The sequence below is a fragment of the Dendrobates tinctorius genome, unplaced genomic scaffold (assembly GCF_039654945.1).
Source record: "Dendrobates tinctorius isolate UK_male_01 unplaced genomic scaffold, ASM3965494v1 ptg000294l, whole genome shotgun sequence".
NCBI classification, from domain to species: domain Eukaryota; kingdom Metazoa; phylum Chordata; class Amphibia; order Anura; family Dendrobatidae; genus Dendrobates; species Dendrobates tinctorius.
In genome coordinates, this window is record NW_027361961.1 from 759535 (window position 1) to 783028 (window position 23494).

General features: G+C 51.6%; 1 pseudogene; it reads left to right on the forward strand.

The window, feature by feature from the left end:
- The first annotated feature begins 607 nt into the window (after positions 1-607).
- LOC141072974 (uncharacterized) overlaps positions 608-23494 on the forward strand; it is an 85661-nt pseudogene continuing 62774 nt past the window's right edge.

Below are 23494 nucleotides of genomic sequence, written 5' to 3' on the forward strand. Positions count from 1 at the left end.
TACACACACACAAATCCTCTCCGTACAAACACCCGGCTTTGCTCCGTTCACCTAGTACACACACGGCTCTGCTCCATATGCCTCATACACACACATAGCTTTGGTCCGTACTCCTCGTGCACCTGCGGCTTCGCTCCATAGATCCACAGTTCCGCTCCGTACACCTCGTAAACACGTGGTTCCTCTCCGTACACACATGACTCTGCTCTGTACACATTGTACACACACGGCTCCTCACAGTACACCTCATACATACAGGGCTCTGCGCCGTACACCTCGCACACACGCGGCTCCACTCCGTACATATGTGGCTACGCTCCGTACACCTTGTACAAGCGCGGCACTGCTACATACACACACTTCTTCTCTCTGTAGATATGCGGCTCCACTCCGTACACCTCGTACACACACGACTCCGCTCCGTACACCTCGTACACATGCAGCTCTGCTACATCCCCCCTGTAAACCCCTCCTGACCCCACACATAAACTTCCCCTCATCCAGCACCATGACAACCAGCACAGCAGAGTCCTGCATACACTGAGGCCCCTGATCATGTGACCCCTGACTCCTCCCCTCCTGTGACCTCATCACAAGTCCTGTGCGCACAGAGCAGCCATATATGTGGACTCGGAGTGCAGCTCTGCAGGTTAGTGATGGGCAGTCCGGCTCTTCTTGCTCCTTTTCCCTCTTCTCTCCCTCCTGTCCCTCCACTATAAAGCCTGGGCCTCATTATACAGCTGTGCAGGGGTCTAGTGAAGGCTTTTTAGCCCTTTCCTCAGACTGTAGCTCCTGGGATCAGGCCCTCACTCCTGTCCCTTCACTATAAAGCCTGGGCCTCATTATACAGCTGTACAGGGGTCTAGTGAAGGCTTTTTAGCCCTTTCCTCAGACTGTAGCTCCTGGGATCAGGCCCTCACTCCAGTCCCTTCACTATAAAGCCTGGGCCTCATTATACAGCTGTACAGAGGTCTAGTGAAGGCTTTTTAGCCCTTTCCTCAGACTGTAGCTCCTGGGAACAGGCCCTCACTCCAGTCCCTTCACTATAAAGCCTGGGCCACATTATACAGCTGTACAGGGGTCTAGTGAAGGCTTTTTGGCCCTTTCCTCAGACTGTAGCTCCTGGGATCAGGCCCTCACTCCTGTCCCTTCACTATAAAGCCTGGGCCTCATTATACAGCTGTACAGGGGTCTAGTGAAGGCTTTCTAGCCCTTTCCTCAGACTGTAGCTCCTGGGAACAGGCCGTCACTCCAGTCCCTTCACTATAAAGCCTGGGCCTCATTATACAGCTGTACAGGGGTCTAGTGAAGGCTTTTTGGCCCTTTCCTCAGACTGTAGCTCCTGGGATCAGGCCCTCACTCCAGTCCCTTCACTATAAAGCCTGGGCCTCATTATACAGCTGTACAGGTGTCTAGTGAAGGCTTTTTACTCCTTTCCTCAGACTGTAGCTCCTGGGAACAGGCCCTCACTCCAGTCCCTTCACTATAAAGCCTGGGCCTCATTATACAGCTGTACAGGAGTCTAGTGAAGGCTTTTTAGCCCTTTCCTCAGACTGTAGCTCCTGGGATCAGGCCCTCACTCCTGTCCCTTCACTATAAAGCCTGGGCCTCATTATACAGCTGTACAGGGGTCTAGTGAAGGCTTTCTAGCCCTTTCCTCAGACTGTAGCTCCTGGGAACAGGCCCTCACTCCAGTCCCTTCACTATAAAGCCTGGGCCTCATTATACAGCTGTACAGGGGTCTAGTGAAGGCTTTTTGGTCCTTTCCTCAGACTGTAGCTCCTGGGAACAGGCCCTCACTCCTGTCCCTTTACTATAAAGCCTGGGCCTCATTATACGGCTGTACAGGGGTCTAGTGAAGGCTTTTTAGCCCTTTCCTCAGACTGTAGCTCCTGGGATCAGGCCCTCACTCCTGTCCCTTCGCTATAAAGCCAGGGTCTCATTATACAGCTGTACAGGGATCTAGTGATGGCTTTTTAGCTCTTTCCTCAGACTGTAGCTCCTGGGATCAGGCTCTCACTCCAGTCCCTTCACTATAAAGCCTGGGCCTCATTATACAGCTGTACAGGGGTCTAGTGAAGGCTTTTTAGTCCTTTCCTCAGACTGTAGCTCCTGGGAACAGGCCCTCACTCCAGTCCCTTCACTATAAAGCCTGGGCCTCATTATACAGCTGTACAGGGGTCTAGTGAAGGCTTTTTAGCCCTTTCCTCAGACTGTAGCTCCTGGGAACAGGCCCTCACTCCTGTCCCTTCACTATAAAGCATGGGCCTCTTTATACAGCTGTACAGGGGTCTAGTGAAGGCTTTTTAGCCCTTTCCTCAGACTGTAGCTCCTGGGATCAGGCCCTCACTCCTGTCCCTTCACTATAAAGCCTGGGCCTCATTATACAGCTGTACAGGGGTCTAGTGAAGGCTTTTTGGCCCTTTCCTCAGACTGTAGCTCCTGGGATCAGGCCCTCACTCCTGTCCCTTCACTATAAAGCCTGGGCCTCATAATACAGCTGTACAGGGGTCTAGTGAAGGCTTTTTAGCCCTTTCCTCAGACTGTAGTTCCTGGGATCAGGCCCTCACTCCTGTCCCTTCACTATAAAGCCAGGGTCTCATTATACAGCTGTACAGGGATCTAGTGATGGCTTTTTAGCTCTTTCCTCAGACTGTAGCTCCTGGGATCAGGCTCTCACTCCAGTCCCTTCACTATAAAGCCTGGGCCTCATTATACAGCTGTACAGGGGTCTAGTGAAGGCTTTTTAGTCCTTTCCTCAGACTGTAGCTCCTGGGAACAGGCCCTCACTCCAGTCCCTTCACTATAAAGCCTGGGCCTCATTATACAGCTGTACAGGGGTCTAGTGAAGGCTTTTTAGCCCTTTCCTCAGACTGTAGCTCCTGGGAACAGGCCCTCACTCCTGTCCCTTCACTATAAAGCCTGGGCCTCATTATACAGCTGTACAGGGGTCTAGTGAAGGCTTTTTAGCCCTTTCCTCAGACTGTAGCTCCTGGGATCAGGCCCTCACTCCTGTCCCTTCACTATAAAGCCTGGGCCTCATTATACAGCTGTACAGGGGTCTAGTGAAGGCTTTTTGGCCCTTTCCTCAGACTGTAGCTCCTGGGATCAGGCCCTCACTCCTGTCCCTTCACTATAAAGCCTGGGCCTCATTATACAGCTGTACAGGGGTCTACTGAAGGCTTTTTAGCCCTTTCCTCAGACTGTAGCTCCTGGGAACAGGCCCTCACTCCAGTCCCTTCACTATAAAGCCTGGGCCTCATTATACAGCTGTACAGGGGTCTAGTGAAGGCTTTTTGGCCCTTTCCTCAGACTGTAGCTCCTGGGATCAGGCCCTCCCTCCTGTCCCTTCACTATAAAGCCTGGGCCTCATTATACAGCTGTACAGGGGTCTAGTGAAGGCTTTTTAGCCCTTTCCTCAGACTGTAGCTCCTGGGAACAGGCCCTCACTCCTGTCCCTTCACTATAAAGCCTGGGCCTCATTATACGGCTGTACAGGGGTCTAGTGAAGGCTTTTTAGCCCTTTTCTCAGATTGTAGCTCCTGTGATCAGGCCCTCACTCCTGTCCCTTCACTATAAAGCCAGGGTCTCATTATACAGCTGTACAGGGATCTAGTGATGACTTTTTAGCTCTTTCCTCAGACTGTAGCTCCTGGGATCAGACTCTCTCTCCAGTCCCTTCACTATAAAGCCTGGGCCTCATTATACAGCTGTACAGGGGTCTAGTGAAGGCTTTTTAGCCCTTTCCTCAGACTGTAGCTCCTGGGAACAGGCCCTCACTCCTGTCCCATCACTATAAAGCCTGGGCCTCATTATACAGCTGTACAGGGGTCTAGTGAAGGCTTTTTAGTCCTTTCCTCAGACTGTAGCTCCTGGGAACAGGCCCTCACTCCAGTCCCTTCACTATAAAGCCTGGGCCTCATTATACAGCTGTACAGGGGTCTAGTGAAGGCTTTTTAGCCCTTTCCTCAGACTGTAGCTCCTGGGATCAGGCCCTCACTCCTGTCCCTTCACTATAAAGCCTGGGCCTCATTATACAGCTGTACAGGGGTCTAGTGAAGGCTTTTTAGCCCTTTCCTCAGACTGTAGCTCCTGGGATCAGGCCCTCACTCCTGTCCCTTCACTGTAAAGCCTGGGCCTCATTATACAGCTGTACAGGGGTCTAGTGAAGGCTTTTTAACCCTTTCCTCAGACTGTAGCTCCTGGGATCAGGCCCTCACTCCTGTCCCTTCACTATAAAGCCAGGGCCTCATTATACAGCTGTACAGGGGTCTAGTGAAGGCTTTTTAGTCCTTTCCTCAGACTGTAGCTCCTGGGAACAGGCCCTCACTCCAGTCCCTTCACTATAAAGCCTGGGCCTCATTATACAGCTGTACAGGGGTCTAGTGAAGGCTTTTTAGCCCTTTCCTCAGACTGTAGCTCCTGGGAACAGGCCCTCACTCCTGTCCCTTCACTATAAAGCCTGGGTCTCATTATACAGCTGTACAGGGGTCTAGTGAAGGCTTTTTAGCCCTTTCCTCAGACTGTAGCTCCTGGGATCAGGCCCTCACTCCTGTCCCTTCACTATAAAGCCTGGGCCTCATTATACAGCTGTACAGGGGTCTAGTGAAGGCTTTTTGGCCCTTTCCTCAGACTGTAGCTCCTGGGATCAGGCCCTCACTCCTGTCCCTTCACTATAAAGCCTGGGCCTCATTATACAGCTGTACAGGGGTCTAGTGAAGGCTTTTTGGCTCTTTCCTCAGACTGTAGCTCCTGGGATCAGGCCCTCACTCCTGACCCTTCTCTATAAAGCCTGGGCCTCATTATACAGCTGTACAGGGGTCTAGTGAAGGCTTTCTAGCCCTTTCCTCAGACTGTGGCTCCTGGGAACAGGCCCTCACTCCAGTCCCTTCACTATAAAGCCTGGGCCTCATTATACAGCTGTACAGGGGTCTAGTGAAGGCTTTTTGGCCCTTTCCTCAGACTGTAGCTCCTGGGATCAGGCCCTCACTCCAGTCCCTTCACTATAAAGCCTGGGCCTCATTATACAGCTGTACAGGTGTCTAGTGAAGGCTTTTTAGTCCTTTCCTCAGACTGTAGCTCCTGGGAACAGGCCCTCACTCCAGTCCCTTCACTATAAAGCCTGGGCCTCATTATACAGCTGTACAGGTGTCTAGTGAAGGCTTTTTAGTCCTTTCCTCAGACTGTAGCTCCTGGGAACAGGCCCTCACTCCTGTCCCTTCACTATAAAGCCAGGGCCTCATTATACAGCTGTACAGGGGTCTAGTGAAGGCTTTTTAGCCCTTTCCTCAGACTGTAGCTCCTGGGATCAGGCCCTCACTCCTGTCCCTTCACTATAAAGCCTGGGCCTCATTATACAGCTGTACAGGGGTCTAGTGAAGGCTTTTTAGCCCTTTCCTCAGACTGTAGTTCCTGGGATCAGGCCCTCACTCCTGTCCCTTCACTATAAAGCCTGGGCCTCATTATACAGCTGTACAGGGGTCTAGTGAAGGATTTTTAGCCCTTTCCTCAGACTGTAGCTCCTGGGAACAGGCCCTCACTCCTGTCCCTTCACTATAAAGCCAGGGTCTCATTATACAGCTCTACAGGGGTCTAGTGAAGGCTTTTTAGCCCTTTCCTCAGACTGTAGCTCCTGGGATCAGGCCCTCACTCCTGTCCCTTCACTATAAAGCCTGGGCCTCATTATACAGCTGTACAGGGGTCTAGTGAAGGCTTTTTAGCCCTTTCCTCAGACTGCAGTTCCTAGGATCAGGCCCTCACTCCTGTCCCTTCACTATAAAGCCTGGGCCTCATTATACAGCTGTACAGGGGTCTAGTGAAGGCTTTTTGGCCCTTTCCTCAGACTGTAGCTCCTGGGAACAGGCCCTCACTCCTGTCCCTTAACTATAAAGCCTGGGTCTCATTATAAAGCTGTACAGAGGTCTAGTGAAGGCTTTTTAGCCCTTTCCTCAGACTGTAGTTCCTGGGATCAGGCTCTCCCTCCTGTCCCTCCACTATAAAGCCTGGGCCTCATTATACAGCTGTGCAGGGGTCTAGTGAAGGCTTTTTAGCCCTTTCCTCAGACTGTAGCTCCTGGGATCAGGCCCTCACTCCTGTCCCTTCACTATAAAGCCTGGGACTCATTATACAGCTGTACAGGGGTCTAGTGAAGGCTTTCTAGCCCTTTCCTCAGACTGTAGCTCCTGGGAACAGGCCCTCACTCCTGTCCCTCCACTATAAAGCCTTGGCCTCATTATACAGCTGTACAGGGGTCTAGTGAAGGCTTTTTAGCCCTTTCCTCAGAGTGTAGCTCCTGGGAACAGGCCCTCACTCCAGTCTCTTCACTATAAAGCCTGGGCCTCATTATACAGCTGTACTGGGGTCTAGTGAAGGCTTTTTGGCCCTTTCTCAGACTGTAGCTCCTGGGATCAGGCCCTCACTCCAGTCCCTTCACTATAATGCCTGGGCCTCATTATACAGCTGTACAGGGGTCTACTGAAGGCTTTTTAGCCCTTTCCTCAGACTGTAGCTCCTGGGAACCGGCCCTCACTCCAGTCCCTTCACTATAAAGCCTGGGCCTCATTATACAGCTGTACAGGGGTCTAGTGAAGGCTTTTTAGCCCTTTCCTCAGACTGTAGCTCCTGGGAACAGGCCCTCACTCCTGTCCCTTCACTATAAAGCCTGGGCCTCATTATACGGCTGTACAGGGGTCTAGTGAAGGCTTTTTAGCCCTTTCCTCAGACTGTAGCTCCTGGGATCAGGCCCTCACTCCTGTCCCTTCACTATAAAGCCAAGGTCTCATTATACAGCTGTACAGGGATCTAGTGATGTCTTTTTAGCTCTTTCCTCAGACTGTAGCTCCTGGGATCAGGCTCTCACTCCAGACCCTTCACTATAAAGCCTGGGCCTCATTATACAGCTGTACAGGGGTCTAGTGAAGTCTTTTTAGCCCTTTCCTCAGACTGTAGCTCCTGGGAACAGGCCCTCACTCCAGTCCCTTCACTATAAAGCCTGGGCCTCATTATACAGCTGTGCAGGGGTCTAGTGAAGGCTTTTTAGCCCTTTCCTCAGACTGTAGCTCCTGGGATCAGGCCCTCACTCCTGTCCCTTCACTATAAAGCCTGGGACTCATTATACAGCTGTACAGGGGTCTAGTGAAGGCTTTCTAGCCCTTTCCTCAGACTGTAGCTCCTGGGAACAGGCCCTCACTCCTGTCCCTCCACTATAAAGCCTTGGCCTCATTATACAGCTGTACAGGGGTCTAGTGAAGGCTTTTTAGCCCTTTCCTCAGAGTGTAGCTCCTGGGAACAGGCCCTCACTCCAGTCTCTTCACTATAAAGCCTGGGCCTCATTATACAGCTGTACTGGGGTCTAGTGAAGGCTTTTTGGCCCTTTCTCAGACTGTAGCTCCTGGGATCAGGCCCTCACTCCAGTCCCTTCACTATAATGCCTGGGCCTCATTATACAGGTGTACAGGGGTCTACTGAAGGCTTTTTAGCCCTTTCCTCAGACTGTAGCTCCTGGGAACCGGCCCTCACTCCAGTCCCTTCACTATAAAGCCTGGGCCTCATTATACAGCTGTACAGGGGTCTAGTGAAGGCTTTTTAGCCCTTTCCTCAGACTGTAGCTCCTGGGAACAGGCCCTCACTCCTGTCCCTTCACTATAAAGCCTGGGCCTCATTATACGGCTGTACAGGGGTCTAGTGAAGGCTTTTTAGCCCTTTCCTCAGACTGTAGCTCCTGGGATCAGGCCCTCACTCCTGTCCCTTCACTATAAAGCCAAGGTCTCATTATACAGCTGTACAGGGATCTAGTGATGTCTTTTTAGCTCTTTCCTCAGACTGTAGCTCCTGGGATCAGGCTCTCACTCCAGACCCTTCACTATAAAGCCTGGGCCTCATTATACAGCTGTACAGGGGTCTAGTGAAGTCTTTTTAGCCCTTTCCTCAGACTGTAGCTCCTGGGAACAGGCCCTCACTCCAGTCCCTTCACTATAAAGCCTGGGCCTCATTATACAGCTGTACAGGGGTCTAGTGAAGGCTTTTTAGCCCTTTCCTCAGACTGTAGCTCCTGGGAACAGGCCCTCACTCCTGTCCCTTCACTATAAAGCCTGGGCCTCATTATACAGCTGTACAGGGGTCTAGTGAAGGCTTTTTAGCCCTTTCCTCAGACTGTAGCTCCTGGGAACAGGCCCTCACTCCTGTCCCTTCACTATAAAGCCTGGGCCTCATTATACGGCTGTACAGGGGTCTAGTGAAGGCTTTTTAGCCCTTTTCTCAGACTGTAGCTCCTGGGATCAGGCCCTCACTCCTGTCCCTTCACTATAAAGCCAGGGTCTCATTATACAGCTGTACAGGGATCTAGTGATGACTTTTTAGCTCTTTCCTCAGACTGTAGCTCCTGGGATCAGGCTCTCTCTCCAGTCCCTTCACTATAAAGCCTGGGCCTCATTATACAGCTGTACAGGGGTCTAGTGAAGGCTTTTTAGCCCTTTCCTCAGACTGTAGCTCCTGGGAACAGGCCCTCACTCCTGTCCCATCACTATAAAGCCTGGGCCTCATTATACAGCTGTACAGGGGTCTAGTGAAGGCTTTTTAGTCCTTTCCTCAGACTGTAGCTCCTGGGAACAGGCCCTCACTCCAGTCCCTTCACTATAAAGCCTGTGCCTCATTATACAGCTGTACAGGGGTATAGTGAAGGCTTTTTAGCCCTTTCCTCAGACTGTAGCTCCTGGGATCAGGCCCTCACTCCTGTCCCTTCACTATAAAGCCTGGGCCTCATTATACAGCTGTACAGGGGTCTAGTGAAGGCTTTTTAGCCCTTTCCTCAGACTGTAGCTCCTGGGATCAGGCCCTCACTCCTGTCCCTTCACTATAAAGCCTGGGCCTCAGTATACAGCTGTACAGGGGTCTAGTGAAGGCTTTTTAGCCCTTTCCTCAGACTGTAGCTCCTGGGATCAGGCCCTCACTCCTGTCCCTTCACTATAAAGCCTGGGCCTCATTATACAGCTGTACAGGGGTCTAGTGAAGGCTTTCTAGCCCTTTCCTCAGACTGTAGCTCCTGGGAACAGGCCCTCACTCCAGTCCCTTCACTATAAAGCCTGGGCCTCATTATACAGCTGTACAGGGGTCTAGTGAAGGCTTTTTGGTCCTTTCCTCAGACTGTAGCTCCTGGGAACAGGCCCTCACTCCTGTCCCTTCACTATAAAGCCTGGGCCTCATTATACAGCTGTACAGGGGTCTAGTGAAGGCTTTTTAGCCCTTTCCTCAGACTGTAGCTCCTGGGATCAGGCCCTCACTCCTGTCCCTTCACTATAAAGCCTGGGCCTCATTATACAGCTGTACAGGGGTCTAGTGAAGGCTTTTTGGCCCTTTCCTCAGACTGTAGCTCCTGTGATCAGGCCCTCACTCCTGTCCCTTCACTATAAAGCCTGGGCCTCATTATACAGCTGTACAGGGGTCTACTGAAGGCTTTTTAGCCCTTTCCTCAGACTGTAGCTCCTGGGAACAGGCCCTCACTCCAGTCCCTTCACTATAAAGCCTGGGCCTCATTATACAGCTGTACAGGGGTCTAGTGAAGGCTTTTTGGCCCTTTCCTCAGACTGTAGCTCCTGGGATCAGGCCCTCCCTCCTGTCCCTTCACTATAAAGCCTGGGCCTCATTATACAGCTGTACAGGGGTCTAGTGAAGGCTTTTTAGCCCTTTCCTCAGACTGTAGCTCCTGGGAACAGGCCCTCACTCCTGTCCCTTCACTATAAAGCCTGGGCCTCATTATACGGCTGTACAGGGGTCTAGTGAAGGCTTTTTAGCCCTTTTCTCAGACTGTAGCTCCTGGGATCAGGCCCTCACTCCTGTCCCTTCACTATAAAGCCAGGGTCTCATTATACAGCTGTACAGGGATCTAGTGATGACTTTTTAGCTCTTTCCTCAGACTGTAGCTCCTGGGATCAGGCTCTCTCTCCAGTCCCTTCACTATAAAGCCTGGGCCTCATTATACAGCTGTACAGGGGTCTAGTGAAGGCTTTTTAGCCCTTTCCTCAGACTGTAGCTCCTGGGAACAGGCCCTCACTCCTGTCCCATCACTATAAAGCCTGGGCCTCATTATACAGCTGTACAGGGGTCTAGTGAAGGCTTTTTAGTCCTTTCCTCAGACTGTAGCTCCTGGGAACAGGCCCTCACTCCAGTCCCTTCACTATAAAGCCTGGGCCTCATTATACAGCTGTACAGGGGTCTAGTGAAGGCTTTTTAGCCCTTTCCTCAGACTGTAGCTCCTGGGATCAGGCCCTCACTCCTGTCCCTTCACTATAAAGCCTGGGCCTCATTATACAGCTGTACAGGGGTCTAGTGAAGGCTTTTTAGCCCTTTCCTCAGACTGTAGCTCCTGGGATCAGGCCCTCACTCCTGTCCCTTCACTATAAAGCCTGGGCCTCATTATACAGCTGTACAGGGGTCTAGTGAAGGCTTTTTAGCCCTTTCCTCAGACTGTAGCTCCTGGGATCAGGCCCTCACTCCTGTCCCTTCACTATAAAGCCAGGGCCTCATTATACAGCTGTACAGGGGTCTAGTGAAGGCTTTTTAGTCCTTTCCTCAGACTGTAGCTCCTGGGAACAGGCCCTCACTCCAGTCCCTTCACTATAAAGCCTGGGCCTCATTATACAGCTGTACAGGGGTCTAGTGAAGGCTTTTTAGCCCTTTCCTCAGACTGTAGCTCCTGGGAACAGGCCCTCACTCCTGTCCCTTCACTATAAAGCCTGGGTCTCATTATACAGCTGTACAGGGGTCTAGTGAAGGCTTTTTAGCCCTTTCCTCAGACTGTAGCTCCTGGGATCAGGCCCTCACTCCTGTCCCTTCACTATAAAGCCTGGGCCTCATTATACAGCTGTACAGGGGTCTAGTGAAGGCTTTTTGGCCCTTTCCTCAGACTGTAGCTCCTGGGATCAGGCCCTCACTCCTGTCCCTTCACTATAAAGCCTGGGCCTCATTATACAGCTGTACAGGGGTCTAGTGAAGGCTTTTTGGCTCTTTCCTCAGACTGTAGCTCCTGGGATCAGGCCCTCACTCCTGACCCTTCTCTATAAAGCCTGGGCCTCATTATACAGCTGTACAGGGGTCTAGTGAAGGCTTTCTAGCCCTTTCCTCAGACTGTGGCTCCTGGGAACAGGCCCTCACTCCAGTCCCTTCACTATAAAGCCTGGGCCTCATTATACAGCTGTACAGGGGTCTAGTGAAGGCTTTTTGGCCCTTTCCTCAGACTGTAGCTCCTGGGATCAGGCCCTCACTCCAGTCCCTTCACTATAAAGCCTGGGCCTCATTATACAGCTGTACAGGGGTCTAGTGAAGGCTTTTTAGCCCTTTCCTCAGACTGTAGCTCCTGGGATCAGGCCCTCACTCCTGTCCCTTCACTATAAAGCCTGGGCCTCATTATACAGCTGTACAGGGGTCTAGTGAAGGCTTTTTAGCCCTTTCCTCAGACTGTAGCTCCTGGGATCAGGCCCTCACTCCTGTCCCTTCACTGTAAAGCCTGGGCCTCATTATACAGCTGTACAGGGGTCTAGTGAAGGCTTTTTAGCCCTTTCCTCAGACTGTAGCTCCTGGGATCAGGCCCTCACTCCTGTCCCTTCACTATAAAGCCAGGGCCTCATTATACAGCTGTACAGGGGTCTAGTGAAGGCTTTTTAGTCCTTTCCTCAGACTGTAGCTCCTGGGAACAGGCCCTCACTCCAGTCCCTTCACTATAAAGCCTGGGCCTCATTATACAGCTGTACAGGGGTCTAGTGAAGGCTTTTTAGCCCTTTCCTCAGACTGTAGCTCCTGGGAACAGGCCCTCACTCCTGTCCCTTCACTATAAAGCCTGGGTCTCATTATACAGCTGTACAGGGGTCTAGTGAAGGCTTTTTAGCCCTTTCCTCAGACTGTAGCTCCTGGGATCAGGCCCTCACTCCTGTCCCTTCACTATAAAGCCTGGGCCTCATTATACAGCTGTACAGGGGTCTAGTGAAGGCTTTTTGGCCCTTTCCTCAGACTGTAGCTCCTGGGATCAGGCCCTCACTCCTGTCCCTTCACTATAAAGCCTGGGCCTCATTATACAGCTGTACAGGGGTCTAGTGAAGGCTTTTTGGCTCTTTCCTCAGACTGTAGCTCCTGGGATCAGGCCCTCACTCCTGACCCTTCTCTATAAAGCCTGGGCCTCATTATACAGCTGTACAGGGGTCTAGTGAAGGCTTTCTAGCCCTTTCCTCAGACTGTGGCTCCTGGGAACAGGCCCTCACTCCAGTCCCTTCACTATAAAGCCTGGGCCTCATTATACAGCTGTACAGGGGTCTAGTGAAGGCTTTTTGGCCCTTTCCTCAGACTGTAGCTCCTGGGATCAGGCCCTCACTCCAGTCCCTTCACTATAAAGCCTGGGCCTCATTATACAGCTGTACAGGTGTCTAGTGAAGGCTTTTTAGTCCTTTCCTCAGACTGTAGCTCCTGGGAACAGGCCCTCACTCCAGTCCCTTCACTATAAAGCCTGGGCCTCATTATACAGCTGTACAGGTGTCTAGTGAAGGCTTTTTAGTCCTTTCCTCAGACTGTAGCTCCTGGGAACAGGCCCTCACTCCTGTCCCTTCACTATAAAGCCAGGGCCTCATTATACAGCTGTACAGGGGTCTAGTGAAGGCTTTTTAGCCCTTTCCTCAGACTCTAGCTCCTGGGATCAGGCCCTCACTCCTGTCCCTTCACTATAAAGCCTGGGCCTCATTATACAGCTGTACAGGGGTCTAGTGAAGGCTTTTTAGCCCTTTCCTCAGACTGTAGTTCCTGGGATCAGGCCCTCACTCCTGTCCCTTCACTATAAAGCCTGGGCCTCATTATACAGCTGTACAGGGGTCTAGTGAAGGATTTTTAGCCCTTTCCTCAGACTGTAGCTCCTGGGAACAGGCCCTCACTCCTGTCCCTTCACTATAAAGCCAGGGTCTCATTATACAGCTCTACAGGGGTCTAGTGAAGGCTTTTTAGCCCTTTCCTCAGACTGTAGCTCCTGGGATCAGGCCCTCACTCCTGTCCCTTCACTATAAAGCCTGGGCCTCATTATACAGCTGTACAGGGGTCTAGTGAAGGCTTTTTAGCCCTTTCCTCAGACTGCAGTTCCTAGGATCAGGCCCTCACTCCTGTCCCTTCACTATAAAGCCTGGGCCTCATTATACAGCTGTACAGGGGTCTAGTGAAGGCTTTTTGGCCCTTTCCTCAGACTGTAGCTCCTGGGAACAGGCCCTCACTCCTGTCCCTTAACTATAAAGCCTGGGTCTCATTATAAAGCTGTACAGAGGTCTAGTGAAGGCTTTTTAGCCCTTTCCTCAGACTGTAGTTCCTGGGATCAGGCTCTCCCTCCTGTCCCTCCACTATAAAGCCTGGGCCTCATTATACAGCTGTGCAGGGGTCTAGTGAAGGCTTTTTAGCCCTTTCCTCAGACTGTAGCTCCTGGGATCAGGCCCTCACTCCTGTCCCTTCACTATAAAGCCTGGGACTCATTATACAGCTGTACAGGGGTCTAGTGAAGGCTTTCTAGCCCTTTCCTCAGACTGTAGCTCCTGGGAACAGGCCCTCACTCCTGTCCCTCCACTATAAAGCCTTGGCCTCATTATACAGCTGTACAGGGGTCTAGTGAAGGCTTTTTAGCCCTTTCCTCAGAGTGTAGCTCCTGGGAACAGGCCCTCACTCCAGTCCCTTCACTATAAAGCCTGGGCCTCATTATACAGCTGTACTGGGGTCTAGTGAAGGCTTTTTGGCCCTTTCTCAGACTGTAGCTCCTGGGATCAGGCCCTCACTCCAGTCCCTTCACTATAATGCCTGGGCCTCATTATACAGCTGTACAGGGGTCTACTGAAGGCTTTTTAGCCCTTTCCTCAGACTGTAGCTCCTGGGAACCGGCCCTCACTCCAGTCCCTTCACTATAAAGCCTGGGCCTCATTATACAGCTGTACAGGGGTCTAGTGAAGGCTTTTTAGCCCTTTCCTCAGACTGTAGCTCCTGGGAACAGGCCCTCACTCCTGTCCCTTCACTATAAAGCCTGGGCCTCATTATACGGCTGTACAGGGGTCTAGTGAAGGCTTTTTAGCCCTTTCCTCAGACTGTAGCTCCTGGGATCAGGCCCTCACTCCTGTCCCTTCACTATAAAGCCAAGGTCTCATTATACAGCTGTACAGGGATCTAGTGATGTCTTTTTAGCTCTTTCCTCAGACTGTAGCTCCTGGGATCAGGCTCTCACTCCAGACCCTTCACTATAAAGCCTGGGCCTCATTATACAGCTGTACAGGGGTCTAGTGAAGTCTTTTTAGCCCTTTCCTCAGACTGTAGCTCCTGGGAACAGGCCCTCACTCCAGTCCCTTCACTATAAAGCCTGGGCCTCATTATACAGCTGTACAGGGGTCTAGTGAAGGCTTTTTAGCCCTTTCCTCAGACTGTAGCTCCTGGGAACAGGCCCTCACTCCTGTCCCTTCACTATAAAGCCTGGGCCTCATTATACAGCTGTACAGGGGTCTAGTGAAGGCTTTTTAGCCCTTTCCTCAGACTGTAGCTCCTGGGAACAGGCCCTCACTCCTGTCCCTTCACTATAAAGCCTGGGCCTCATTATACGGCTGTACAGGGGTCTAGTGAAGGCTTTTTAGCCCTTTTCTCAGACTGTAGCTCCTGGGATCAGGCCCTCACTCCTGTCCCTTCACTATAAAGCCAGGGTCTCATTATACAGCTGTACAGGGATCTAGTGATGACTTTTTAGCTCTTTCCTCAGACTGTAGCTCCTGGGATCAGGCTCTCTCTCCAGTCCCTTCACTATAAAGCCTGGGCCTCATTATACAGCTGTACAGGGGTCTAGTGAAGGCTTTTTAGCCCTTTCCTCAGACTGTAGCTCCTGGGAACAGGCCCTCACTCCTGTCCCATCACTATAAAGCCTGGGCCTCATTATACAGCTGTACAGGGGTCTAGTGAAGGCTTTTTAGTCCTTTCCTCAGACTGTAGCTCCTGGGAACAGGCCCTCACTCCAGTCCCTTCACTATAAAGCCTGGGCCTCATTATACAGCTGTACAGGGGTCTAGTGAAGGCTTTTTAGCCCTTTCCTCAGACTGTAGCTCCTGGGATCAGGCCCTCACTCCTGTCCCTTCACTATAAATCCTGGGCCTCATTATACAGCTGTACAGGGGTCTAGTGAAGGCTTTTTAGCCCTTTCCTCAGACTGTAGCTCCTGGGATCAGGCCCTCACTCCTGTCCCTTCACTATAAAGCCTGGGCCTCATTATACAGCTGTACAGGGGTCTAGTGAAGGCTTTTTAGCCCTTTCCTCAGACTGTAGCTCCTGGGATCAGGCCCTCACTCCTGTCCCTTCACTATAAAGCCTGGGCCTCATTATACAGCTGTACAGGGGTCTAGTGAAGGCTTTCTAGCCCTTTCCTCAGACTGTAGCTCCTGGGAACAGGCCCTCACTCCAGTCCCTTCACTATAAAGCCTGGGCCTCATTATACAGCTGTACAGGGGTCTAGTGAAGGCTTTTTGGTCCTTTCCTCAGACTGTAGCTCCTGGGAACAGGCCCTCACTCCTGTCCCTTCACTATAAAGCCTGGGCCTCATTATACAGCTGTACAGGGGTCTAGTGAAGGCTTTTTAGCCCTTTCCTCAGACTGTAGCTCCTGGGATCAGGCCCTCACTCCTGTCCCTTCACTATAAAGCCTGGGCCTCATTATACAGCTGTACAGGGGTCTAGTGAAGGCTTTTTGGCCCTTTCCTCAGACTGTAGCTCCTGGGATCAGGCCCTCACTCCTGTCCCTTCACTATAAAGCCTGGGCCTCATTATACAGCTGTACAGGGGTCTACTGAAGGCTTTTTAGCCCTTTCCTCAGACTGTAGCTCCTGGGAACAGGCCCTCACTCCAGTCCCTTCACTATAAAGCCTGGGCCTCATTATACAGCTGTACAGGGGTCTAGTGAAGGCTTTTTGGCCCTTTCCTCAGACTGTAGCTCCTGGGATCAGGCCCTCCCTCCTGTCCCTTCACTATAAAGCCTGGGCCTCATTATACACCTGTACAGGGGTCTAGTGAAGGCTTTTTAGCCCTTTCCTCAGACTGTAGCTCCTGGCAACAGGCCCTCACTCCTGTCCCTTCACTATAAAGCCTGGGCCTCATTATACGGCTGTACAGGGGTCTAGTGAAGGCTTTTTAGCCCTTTTCTCAGACTGTAGCTCCTGGGATCAGGCCCTCACTCCTGTCCCTTCACTATAAAGCCAGGGTCTCATTATACAGCTGTACAGGGATCTAGTGATGACTTTTTAGCTCTTTCCTCAGACTGTAGCTCCTGGGATCAGGCTCTCTCTCCAGTCCCTTCACTATAAAGCCTGGGCCTCATTATACAGCTGTACAGGGGTCTAGTGAAGGCTTTTTAGCCCTTTCCTCAGACTGTAGCTCCTGGGAACAGGCCCTCACTCCTGTCCCATCACTATAAAGCCTGGGCCTCATTATACAGCTGTACAGGGGTCTAGTGAAGGCTTTTTAGTCCTTTCCTCAGACTGTAGCTCCTGGGAACAGGCCCTCACTCCAGTCCCTTCACTATAAAGCCTGGGCCTCATTATACAGCTGTACAGGGGTCTAGTGAAGGCTTTTTAGCCCTTTCCTCAGACTGTAGCTCCTGGGATCAGGCCCTCACTCCTGTCCCTTCACTATAAAGCCTGGGCCTCATTATACAGCTGTACAGGGGTCTAGTGAAGGCTTTTTAGCCCTTTCCTCAGACTGTAGCTCCTGGGATCAGGCCCTCACTCCTGTCCCTTCACTATAAAGCCAGGGCCTCATTATACAGCTGTACAGGGGTCTAGTGAAGGCTTTTTAGTCCTTTCCTCAGACTGTAGCTCCTGGGAACAGGCCCTCACTCCAGTCCCTTCACTATAAAGCCTGGGCCTCATTATACAGCTGTACAGGGGTCTAGTGAAGGCTTTTTAGCCCTTTCCTCAGACTGTAGCTCCTGGGAACAGGCCCTCACTCCTGTCCCTTCACTATAAAGCCTGGGTCTCATTATACAGCTGTACAGGGGTCTAGTGAAGGCTTTTTAGCCCTTTCCTCAGACTGTAGCTCCTGGGATCAGGCCCTCACTCCTGTCCCTTCACTATAAAGCCTGGGCCTCATTATACAGCTGTACAGGGGTCTAGTGAAGGCTTTTTGGCCCTTTCCTCAGACTGTAGCTCCTGGGATCAGGCCCTCACTCCTGTCCCTTCACTATAAAGCCTGGGCCTCATTATACAGCTGTACAGGGGTCTAGTGAAGGCTTTTTGGCTCTTTCCTCAGACTGTAGCTCCTGGGATCAGGCCCTCACTCCTGACCCTTCTCTATAAAGCCTGGGCCTCATTATACAGCTGTACAGGGGTCTAGTGAAGGCTTTCTAGCCCTTTCCTCAGACTGTGGCTCCTGGGAACAGGCCCTCACTCCAGTCCCTTCACTATAAAGCCTGGGCCTCATTATACAGCTGTACAGGGGTCTAGTGAAGGCTTTTTAGCCCTTTCCTCAGACTGTAGCTCCTGGGAACAGGCCCTCACTCCTGTCCCTTCACTATAAAGCCTGGGCCTCATTATACGGCTGTACAGGGGTCTAGTGAAGGCTTTTTAGCCCTTTTCTCAGACTGTAGCTCCTGGGATCAGGCCCTCACTCCTGTCCCTTCACTATAAAGCCAGGGTCTCATTATACAGCTGTACAGGGATCTAGTGATGACTTTTTAGCTCTTTCCTCAGACTGTAGCTCCTGGGATCAGGCTCTCTCTCCAGTCCCTTCACTATAAAGCCTGGGCCTCATTATACAGCTGTACAGGGGTCTAGTGAAGGCTTTTTAGCCCTTTCCTCAGACTGTAGCTCCTGGGAACAGGCCCTCACTCCTGTCCCATCACTATAAAGCCTGGGCCTCATTATACAGCTGTACAGGGGTCTAGTGAAGGCTTTTTAGTCCTTTCCTCAGATTGTAGCTCCTGGGAACAGGCCCTCACTCCAGTCCCTTCACTATAAAGCCTGGGCCTCATTATACAGCTGTACAGGGGTCTAGTGAAGGCTTTTTAGCCCTTTCCTCAGACTGTAGCTCCTGGGATCAGGCCCTCACTCCTGTCCCTTCACTATAAAGCCTGGGCCTCATTATACAGCTGTACAGGGGTCTAGTGAAGGCTTTTTAGCCCTTTCCTCAGACTGTAGCTCCTGGGATCAGGCCCTCACTCCTGTCCCTTCACTATAAAGCCTGGGCCTCATTATACAGCTGTACAGGGGTCTAGTGAAGGCTTTTTAGCCCTTTCCTCAGACTGTAGCTCCTGGGATCAGGCCCTCACTCCTGTCCCTTCACTATAAAGCCAGGGCCTCATTATACAGCTGTACAGGGGTCTAGTGAAGGCTTTTTAGTCCTTTCCTCAGACTGTAGCTCCTGGGAACAGGCCCTCACTCCAGTCCCTTCACTATAAAGCCTGGGCCTCATTATACAGCTGTACAGGGGTCTAGTGAAGGCTTTTTAGCCCTTTCCTCAGACTGTAGCTCCTGGGAACAGGCCCTCACTCCTGTCCCTTCACTATAAAGCCTGGGTCTCATTATACAGCTGTACAGGGGTCTAGTGAAGGCTTTTTAGCCCTTTCCTCAGACTGTAGCTCCTGGGATCAGGCCCTCACTCCTGTCCCTTCACTATAAAGACTGGGCCTCATTATACAGCTGTACAGGGGTCTAGTGAAGGCTTTTTGGCCCTTTCCTCAGACTGTAGCTCCTGGGATCAGGCCCTCACTCCTGTCCCTTCAATATAAAGCCTGGGCCTCATTATACAGCTGTACAGGGGTCTAGTGAAGGCTTTTTGGCTCTTTCCTCAGACTGTAGCTCCTGGGATCAGGCCCTCACTCCTGACCCTTCTCTATAAAGCCTGGGCCTCATTATACAGCTGTACAGGGGTCTAGTGAAGGCTTTCTAGCCCTTTCCTCAGACTGTGGCTCCTGGGAACAGGCCCTCACTCCAGTCCCTTCACTATAAAGCCTGGGCCTCATTATACAGCTGTACAGGGGTCTAGTGAAGGCTTTTTGGCCCTTTCCTCAGACTGTAGCTCCTGGGATCAGGCCCTCACTCCAGTCCCTTCACTATAAAGCCTGGGCCTCATTATACAGCTGTACAGGGGTCTAGTGAAGGCTTTTTAGCCCTTTCCTCAGACTGTAGCTCCTGGGATCAGGCCCTCACTCCTGTCCCTTCACTATAAAGCCTGGGCCTCATTATACAGCTGTACAGGGGTCTAGTGAAGGCTTTTTAGCCCTTTCCTCAGACTGTAGCTCCTGGGATCAGGCCCTCACTCCTGTCCCTTCACTGTAAAGCCTGGGCCTCATTATACAGCTGTACAGGGGTCTAGTGAAGGCTTTTTAGCCCTTTCCTCAGACTGTAGCTCCTGGGATCAGGCCCTCACTCCTGTCCCTTCACTATAAAGCCAGGGCCTCATTATACAGCTGTACAGGGGTCTAGTGAAGGCTTTTTAGTCCTTTCCTCAGACTGTAGCTCCTGGGAACAGGCCCTCACTCCAGTCCCTTCACTATAAAGCCTGGGCCTCATTATACAGCTGTACAGGGGTCTAGTGAAGGCTTTTTAGCCCTTTCCTCAGACTGTAGCTCCTGGGAACAGGCCCTCACTCCTGTCCCTTCACTATAAAGCCTGGGTCTCATTATACAGCTGTACAGGGGTCTAGTGAAGGCTTTTTAGCCCTTTCCTCAGACTGTAGCTCCTGGGATCAGGCCCTCACTCCTGTCCCTTCACTATAAAGCCTGGGCCTCATTATACAGCTGTACAGGGGTCTAGTGAAGGCTTTTTGGCCCTTTCCTCAGACTGTAGCTCCTGGGATCAGGCCCTCACTCCTGTCCCTTCACTATAAAGCCTGGGCCTCATTATACAGCTGTACAGGGGTCTAGTGAAGGCTTTTTGGCTCTTTCCTCAGACTGTAGCTCCTGGGATCAGGCCCTCACTCCTGACCCTTCTCTATAAAGCCTGGGCCTCATTATACAGCTGTACAGGGGTCTAGTGAAGGCTTTCTAGCCCTTTCCTCAGACTGTGGCTCCTGGGAACAGGCCCTCACTCCAGTCCCTTCACTATAAAGCCTGGGCCTCATTATACAGCTGTACAGGGGTCTAGTGAAGGCTTTTTGGCCCTTTCCTCAGACTGTAGCTCCTGGGATCAGGCCCTCACTCCAGTCCCTTCACTATAAAGCCTGGGCCTCATTATACAGCTGTACAGGTGTCTAGTGAAGGCTTTTTAGTCCTTTCCTCAGACTGTAGCTCCTGGGAACAGGCCCTCACTCCAGTCCCTTCACTATAAAGCCTGGGCCTCATTATACAGCTGTACAGGTGTCTAGTGAAGGCTTTTTAGTCCTTTCCTCAGACTGTAGCTCCTGGGAACAGGCCCTCACTCCTGTCCCTTCACTATAAAGCCAGGGCCTCATTATACAGCTGTACAGGGGTCTAGTGAAGGCTTTTTAGCCCTTTCCTCAGACTCTAGCTCCTGGGATCAGGCCCTCACTCCTGTCCCTTCACTATAAAGCCTGGGCCTCATTATACAGCTGTACAGGGGTCTAGTGAAGGCTTTTTAGCCCTTTCCTCAGACTGTAGTTCCTGGGATCAGGCCCTCACTCCTGTCCCTTCACTATAAAGCCTGGGCCTCATTATACAGCTGTACAGGGGTCTAGTGAAGGATTTTTAGCCCTTTCCTCAGACTGTAGCTCCTGGGAACAGGCCCTCACTCCTGTCCCTTCACTATAAAGCCAGGGTCTCATTATACAGCTCTACAGGGGTCTAGTGAAGGCTTTTTAGCCCTTTCCTCAGACTGTAGCTCCTGGGATCAGGCCCTCACTCCTGTCCCTTCACTATAAAGCCTGGGCCTCATTATACAGCTGTACAGGGGTCTAGTGAAGGCTTTTTAGCCCTTTCCTCAGACTGCAGTTCCTAGGATCAGGCCCTCACTCCTGTCCCTTCACTATAAAGCCTGGGCCTCATTATACAGCTGTACAGGGGTCTAGTGAAGGCTTTTTGGCCCTTTCCTCAGACTGTAGCTCCTGGGAACAGGCCCTCACTCCTGTCCCTTAACTATAAAGCCTGGGTCTCATTATAAAGCTGTACAGAGGTCTAGTGAAGGCTTTTTAGCCCTTTCCTCAGACTGTAGTTCCTGGGATCAGGCTCTCCCTCCTGTCCCTCCACTATAAAGCCTGGGCCTCATTATACAGCTGTGCAGGGGTCTAGTGAAGGCTTTTTAGCCCTTTCCTCAGACTGTAGCTCCTGGGATCAGGCCCTCACTCCTGTCCCTTCACTATAAAGCCTGGGACTCATTATACAGCTGTACAGGGGTCTAGTGAAGGCTTTCTAGCCCTTTCCTCAGACTGTAGCTCCTGGGAACAGGCCCTCACTCCTGTCCCTCCACTATAAAGCCTTGGCCTCATTATACAGCTGTACAGGGGTCTAGTGAAGGCTTTTTAGCCCTTTCCTCAGAGTGTAGCTCCTGGGAACAGGCCCTCACTCCAGTCCCTTCACTATAAAGCCTGGGCCTCATTATACAGCTGTACTGGGGTCTAGTGAAGGCTTTTTGGCCCTTTCTCAGACTGTAGCTCCTGGGATCAGGCCCTCACTCCAGTCCCTTCACTATAATGCCTGGGCCTCATTATACAGCTGTACAGGGGTCTACTGAAGGCTTTTTAGCCCTTTCCTCAGACTGTAGCTCCTGGGAACCGGCCCTCACTCCAGTCCCTTCACTATAAAGCCTGGGCCTCATTATACAGCTGTACAGGGGTCTAGTGAAGGCTTTTTAGCCCTTTCCTCAGACTGTAGCTCCTGGGAACAGGCCCTCACTCCTGTCCCTTCACTATAAAGCCTGGGCCTCATTATACGGCTGTACAGGGGTCTAGTGAAGGCTTTTTAGCCCTTTTCTCAGACTGTAGCTCCTGGGATCAGGCCCTCACTCCTGTCCCTTCACTATAAAGCCAGGGTCTCATTATACAGCTGTACAGGGATCTAGTGATGACTTTTTAGCTCTTTCCTCAGACTGTAGCTCCTGGGATCAGGCTCTCTCTCCAGTCCCTTCACTATAAAGCCTGGGCCTCATTATACAGCTGTACAGGGGTCTAGTGAAGGCTTTTTAGCCCTTTCCTCAGACTGTAGCTCCTGGGAACAGGCCCTCACTCCTGTCCCATCACTATAAAGCCTGGGCCTCATTATACAGCTGTACAGGGGTCTAGTGAAGGCTTTTTAGTCCTTTCCTCAGACTGTAGCTCCTGGGAACAGGCCCTCACTCCAGTCCCTTCACTATAAAGCCTGGGCCTCATTATACAGCTGTACAGGGGTCTAGTGAAGGCTTTTTAGCCCTTTCCTCAGACTGTAGCTCCTGGGATCAGGCCCTCACTCCTGTCCCTTCACTATAAAGCCTGGGCCTCATTATACAGCTGTACAGGGGTCTAGTGAAGGCTTTTTAGCCCTTTCCTCAGACTGTAGCTCCTGGGATCAGGCCCTCACTCCTGTCCCTTCACTATAAAGCCTGGGCCTCATTATACAGCTGTACAGGGGTCTAGTGAAGGCTTTTTAGCCCTTTCCTCAGACTGTAGCTCCTGGGATCAGGCCCTCACTCCTGTCCCTTCACTATAAAGCCAGGGCCCCATTATACAGCTGTACAGGGGTCTAGTGAAGGCTTTTTAGTCCTTTCCTCAGACTGTAGCTCCTGGGAACAGGCCCTCACTCCAGTCCCTTCACTATAAAGCCTGGGCCTCATTATACAGCTGTACAGGGGTCTAGTGAAGGCTTTTTAGCCCTTTCCTCAGACTGTAGCTCCTGGGAACAGGCCCTCACTCCTGTCCCTTCACTATAAAGCCTGGGTCTCATTATACAGCTGTACAGGGGTCTAGTGAAGGCTTTTTGGCCCTTTCCTCAGACTGTAGCTCCTGGGATCAGGCCCTCACTCCTGACCCTTCTCTATAAAGCCTGGGCCTCATTATACAGCTGTACAGGGGTCTAGTGAAGGCTTTCTAGCCCTTTCCTCAGACTGTGGCTCCTGGGAACAGGCCCTCACTCCAGTCCCTTCACTATAAAGCCTGGGCCTCATTATACAGCTGTACAGGGGTCTAGTGAAGGCTTTTTGGCCCTTTCCTCAGACTGTAGCTCCTGGGATCAGGCCCTCACTCCAGTCCCTTCACTATAAAGCCTGGGCCTCATTATACAGCTGTACAGGGGTCTAGTGAAGGCTTTTTAGCCCTTTCCTCAGACTGTAGCTCCTGGGATCAGGCCCTCACTCCTGTCCCTTCACTATAAAGCCTGGGCCTCATTATACAGCTGTACAGGGGTCTAGTGAAGGCTTTTTAGCCCTTTCCTCAGACTGTAGCTCCTGGGATCAGGCCCTCACTCCTGTCCCTTCACTGTAAAGCCTGGGCCTCATTATACAGCTGTACAGGGGTCTAGTGAAGGCTTTTTAGCCCTTTCCTCAGACTGTAGCTCCTGGGATCAGGCCCTCACTCCTGTCCCTTCACTATAAAGCCAGGGC